A 6,004-nucleotide genomic window follows, 5' to 3' on the forward strand; every position below is an offset into this window, starting at 1 on the left:
CTTTGAAAGCCTGAGGCATTTTAGTATTTGGTATAATCTGCTACAGATGCTGATGCCATTGGTAATGATTGCTAACTGGGTTTCTTTAATGAGCTCTGATTAAACATTCGTCAGATCCGAATGGGTGTTGCTTTTTCTCTTCCTGATCCAAGAGTTCAGGAGAGGTGCCTTCTGCAGACCTGTGATCACGCTCTCAGAAACGTACGGAATCGCCACTCAATCCCAGTGCAGAGTAGCATATGTTCTGAGGTTCTCTGTAACAGCGCATATGGTGTCTGACTGGAGGAAGAGGAATCTGGCAAGTTTGCTTTAGGCCAAGTAACAAGAACTTTCCTTGAAATTGAGTGCAGCAAGTATGCAATTAGTCAGCCCTGAAACTATTAATTGACACCAGTTTTCAGGATATATCACTGTTGATGTCCTCAAAACGACCTCATGGAATGAAAACAAAGTTCAAGTAATAATTTTTGAATTCACTTTGGACCATTATATTTAAGCTCTGGAAATAGCTTCCTAAGGTTCTTTGCCGAGTTTGGTGTGCTGCCATGTACATTCTCTCGTTAGAGCCCCATAACCACCCATTTAAGGGAGATCCTGGCATCATATCCCCATTTTACAGATGAAGAGGTTGAGGCCCAGAGAGGAGAGTTGACCTGCCAAAGGTCAGAGCTATTAAATGTCAGAGGAACTGCAGGCCAGCATCATTTGTTCCCACTGGAGCTGCCTGACAGCCCCCTCAAGTGCCACGATGCCAAAGGAAAGACAAATGGAGTTGGTTTTACAAATCTGGCTGTCAGCTCTTTAACTGTGGTCTGGACTTTCACATCTTATTGCCTGAATCCACAAACTCTATCCTTACTGACGCCATTGGCCAGCATGTGGGTTCTCAGCAAGAGATCTGTTACTTCCCCTCCTTTTCCCTGGCCACGGCATCCTGTCATCAGGAGGCTCAGTCAGGGCATCCTTGGCACCAGCCGAACTGTTCTGCTCAGCATCTCCTGGACTGCCTCTGCCTGTGCCTCCTCCCAGCCCTGCCTGGAATGGCTCCTCTTTTGCCAGAAGCAGACTAGAGGGAGGGATTCCTGTCTTTTATTATTAGGACATCAGAGAGCAAATATTTACCAAATACCTGCAAGACACAGGACTATGCAGGACCATGTGGGCCAGCAGGGTGGCTCAGATATAACTTTGCCCTTGAGGTGCTCAAGTCTGTAAAGGGTTGTAGGAGATGCACAATGGGCCAAGGGCAGGAGACTGTGCTGGACTGTTCAGAGGCAGCAGAGATCACAAGAGGGAAGAGAGGGTGGCGATTGAAGTGGGCCCTGAAGGATGGACTGAGCACCCTTCCTATGTGACATCTCTAGCAGGGGTTCTGCTCCTGGGGTGGATATTGAGACTCTCAGGACCACAGGAGCAGGAGTGTGGGAGGAAGTTTAAGATGGGAGTGGAGCTGGCAAGAAGATGAAGATGTGCTGAGCAGTCTGAATCTCATAGTCAGAGATTGGCAAAGGTGATAACATTCATTATAACTACCGCTGATGGAGAATTTGCGCACCAGACAGCGTTCTCTTGGCTTGATATGTGTGTGCCCACTTCTCACAACCCAATGAGAGTTATTAGCCTATTGTGTAGGGTGGAGAGTGAGGATCAGGGAGGTACAGTCATTTGTTCAAGGTTACCCAGCTGGATTCAAGCCCAGGTTGTTCTGATTCCAAAGCTACTGGTCTTAACCACCAGACACACCAGCCCTAATGTTGATACCTGGGCACAATGCTCAGGGCGTCAAGTGCTGCCAGGACGTAGTGCGCCACCTGCCGGGCAGCTACCTGTGATCTGCCTGCTCACTCTAAGCTGGCACCACCCACACGCTTCTGCTCGTCTACTAGTGGTCTTGCGGCCTCTGGGAGGCCTCCTCCAGCGACCTCAGCCCTCATTGGTGACTCCCTGCTCTGACTCCCACGAGCAATTTTCCCTTCAGTTGTTTCACGTGCACTGATTTCATCTTTCTTGAATGGTGGGAAGCCTGTGAGCAGAGGGGCCCTCCCAAGTCAACTCTGCATCAGGTGAGCAGGGCAGAGGTCAAGAGGAAGCTGCCCTTGGACATCAAAGACCAAGCAATCAGCCACCTCCTTGCCTGCCCATGACACCAGTGCACCTTTGGAGCAACCTAGGGCTGCATGGATGTGGGGTCTTTCTCACCGTGCTGACTTCTAGTTTCCACCCACAGGTATCAGCACATGGTTCGTGTCTGTGCCCTTCCGGAGGACCTGAGCACCCCACCTTATGGAGACTTGACTGAGGTGAGTCGAACCCAGAGCTCAGCCCCACAGCGGCTCATGGCAGATAACCGCCAGGTCCAATGGGCTGAAGCTCTGCAGGCACCAGCTCCTTCATATCCATGTGCCCCAGAGGACAGAAAGATCCCAGGAAATGTGGGGAAAGTCAGGTTCTACCATTCTGCATCCTCCACCTGGGTCCTTTCTTGGGAGATATCACAATGGATGTGACACTGACTCCACTTCTGCTGGGCTCAGCCTGGTCACTCTTGGGGTCACTTCCAATTTGCCTGTCATCTCAGGGAAGGTTCCTGGTGAAAGGTGCTTCCTCACCTCCTGGGCCAGCTCTGTCATCCTAAGACAGAGGTCAAGGGTACAGCATTGTGGCTGGAGGCTCAAGGGTCCCTTCCTGCCTCACTGGCCCTGCCCGCTCAGGAGTATAAGGGTCATCTCCAAACATTGGCCCCCAGGGTTTTGTTTAAAGGGCTGGCTGGGTCCTGGGCTGAGCCTGCCAACTCAGGTGGCCCAGGGGAGTCACCGGGCCACCTTCTGTCTTCCCATCCCAGTGCATCCTCTGCACAGTCTTCCCACTCTGCCCAGGAGCCCAAAGAATGAGGCATCCTGAAGAAAGCCCAGTTCAGAGCACATTGTCATTCTCTGCTGGTACCTCCGTGTGCCTGCATCAAGGAAATGGCCATCACAGCCACTGCAGCCCTGGCCTCCCTGCCAGGGTTTGCCTCCACCCACCCCTACCTGCCTGCCTAGGTGTGCACTCACCTTCCAGGCTCTAGACCTTTTCTTCTGCCAGTTGCCACCCTTCAAGTTCCCACCCCAAATCCACACCCTTGAGGAAGACTTTCCCCAGACCCAGAGTCTAAAGTAATTTGCCCCAAAGTACTTAGTCTATGCTTCTCAGTTGGCACTTGTTAAATTCTGCTTTGTGCCATTATTATGTGTATAACTAACCACCACCACCACCCCCGCACACCGCTAAGATGCTAGTTCCCAGTAGATAGGGGAATTTTCTGGTCCTACTTCATGTGTCCAGCCCCAGTGCTCAACAAAACACCTGGCTGAACTCCTGGAGGCTCACTTGGGGGTCAGTTGGATAGAATCACCTGAAGTAGGTAACCTGAGCTTTTCATCTTTTCAACAAATGTTTATTGAGCACCTGCTCTGGGCCAGGTGTGGTGCCGGGCCTTAGGGATGTAATGATGAAAAAGGCTGACATGTCTGTTGTCTTCGTGGAGCTTAGACTTGCCTAGTGGGGGTGGGGAGTTGATCCACAGGTAAACAAAGAGAAACACCTTGTCCCTCTTCTCCCAGACAGTTTTCCTTCCTGTTCGCTTGTCCACTTGCCCAGAGCTTCCTGCTCAACAATGCCCTTTGGTGTTAGTGGTCAAGAAGTAGCCCCTCCCTACAGGGTTGCACTGGGATGGGGCTGTTGTGAGCCAGGTACCCCTCACTCAACACTGGAAGGAGCTTTTCCCTATTCGCCACTGCCCACCAGGCTTCCTGCAGAAGTGGAGCTTTCCACTTTCCAGGGTAACTGGTGTGGCCAGGGGGTTCCTGTAAAGGGATGATGAGCAGTCTGCAGAAGAATCTAGAGAAGCTTCAGGAAGTTCCTGGTCCCCAAGGACTGCAGGGTGGGGAATGGGGTCCAGTGATGCACAGTAAGTAGCATTGCCCTTGTCTGCAGATCGGAGAGCAGGGCCTCAACCTCTCTGGGGGGCAGAGGCAGAGGATCAGCCTGGCCCCAGCCGTCTACTTGAACCATGAGATCTACCTGCTGGATGACCCGCTGTCGGCCATGGACGCCCATGTGGGGAAGCATGTCTATATTTTTTTTGTGGTACGCGGGCCTCTCACTGCTGTGGCCTCTCCCGTTGCGGAGCACAAGCTCCGGACGCGCAGGCTCAGCGGCCATGGCTCACGGGCCCAGCCGCTCCATGGCATGTGGGATCTTCCCGGACCGGGGCACGAACCCGTGTCCCCTGCATCAGCAGGCAGGCTCTCAACCACTGCGCCACCAGGGAAGCCCGGGAAGCATGTCTTTGAGGAGTGCATTGAGAAGGCGCTCAGGGGGAAGACCATCGTCCTGGTGACCCACCAGCTGCAGGTGACTGGGAACAGCAGGACCCATGAGGTCATGAAATGGGTGTGGCACTTGATGCTCACAGAGTCTCTTCTTCTGCCTGAACCTGTTGTCCTCACCTGGACCAGGTCAGGGAAGGGGAGAGGTGCACAGGAGACACCGTGGTGCACAGGAGACACCGTGACCGTCCTCAGCCATCCTGGCTCACACCTGGCCCTGCCTGCTCCTCTCTGTGCACAACTTCCGTTGCCCTACCTTTGGACTCAGTGGGGCCAAGACCTTTCCTCCATCAGAGGGAGATTCTCCAACTCTGGACCACTGACCCCTACCTGTGGGGTGGACACGAGGCACCTTCTCCAGCTCTGGACCACTGATGCTGGGGAGATGGGAAGTCGGGTAGGAACATTTAGACCAACCTTTCCTCCCGCAAGGGCTGGGCAGGCCTGAGGCCAGGGGTGCCCGGGTGTGGGGTGGCAGGGGATGATAGATCCCTTGATGAGAGGCCCAGATACCCCTGGCATCACTCTCCAGGGGAAAAAGGCTGGAGACCAGGACTTCAGGACTAAGGCAAGAAGCTTCTCCCTGCCCAGAGCCACCCTCTCAGGCTTAGGAACATGAATATTGCCCAGGAAAGGGACTGACTGAATCCCCTGAATAAGCTTGGGAATTTGTCAGGGTGGGGACAGTTCTTACTGTGTCAGCCCCATGTAAAGGGCTCTGGATGCCTGGTGGGAATCCAGGACCCCTCTCTACCCTGAGATAAGCCAGGTTACCCCTGTCCTACAGTGACTCCCCAGAGATGTGCTCTGTGTGTGTGTGTGTACGTGTGCACGCATATGCGTGTGCATGCACATGCGTGTGCGTCCCCTGCAGGAGGAGAGAGCCCACAGGACTGGTCTGTAATGAGAGGTCAGTTGGAGCAGAGGCAGCAGAAGTCCTGTCTTCTGACTCTCCTACCACCTGTGGGGAAATGTTAAACTAGGGGTAAGAGGCAGGACTCTCAGCCTTTGCAAAGGTAAGTCAAGCTGGGATGGGAGCTGGCAGCAAATGAAGTTGCCATGGCTACAGGGTGCTTTAGCCAGCATCTTTAGGCTCCTCTGTCAGTGGCCAGAAGGACTGGCCAAAGAGGGAAAAGTTTCTTCAAGACCCAGGAAAACCAGGCCTTCCTATACCTGTGGCTTTGCCCCCAGCCTCTGCCTCTGTTTGCTGAGGGCTAGAGACCTCAGAATAGGCTCCAAGCATCTGAATTTTCCGTGTGGGGATTGCTCAGGTTTCCTCTGAGTGGCATCTGTCACCTCCAGGAAGCATCCAGCTGGGCTGGTGCAGACAAGACCTCCTCGTTCCTCTGCTGGGCAGGGACCAGGGTGAGGAGAAGGTTGCATTTCTTCTGGGCCCCCATGAGGTGACTGGGAACGGGCTCTTGCCCATCTAGGGTGCTAAATATGGTGACCACAGCTCTGCACTGCAAGGGTCCAGTCCCTGGAGACCATGTGTAGCAGGGAGGGCTGCCCTCCTGGAGTCCTGGGGGTGCACAGGGAGACTCCCAGCACCTGACGGATGTGGATCAGAGCTGTCTTTGCAGGAGTCCTCAAGGGGGGAGAATGTGACCTTGGCCCTGGCCCAATCTCTGAAC

This window comes from Hyperoodon ampullatus (assembly GCF_949752795.1).
Source record: "Hyperoodon ampullatus genome assembly, chromosome: 18".
Lineage (NCBI taxonomy): Eukaryota > Metazoa > Chordata > Mammalia > Artiodactyla > Ziphiidae > Hyperoodon > Hyperoodon ampullatus.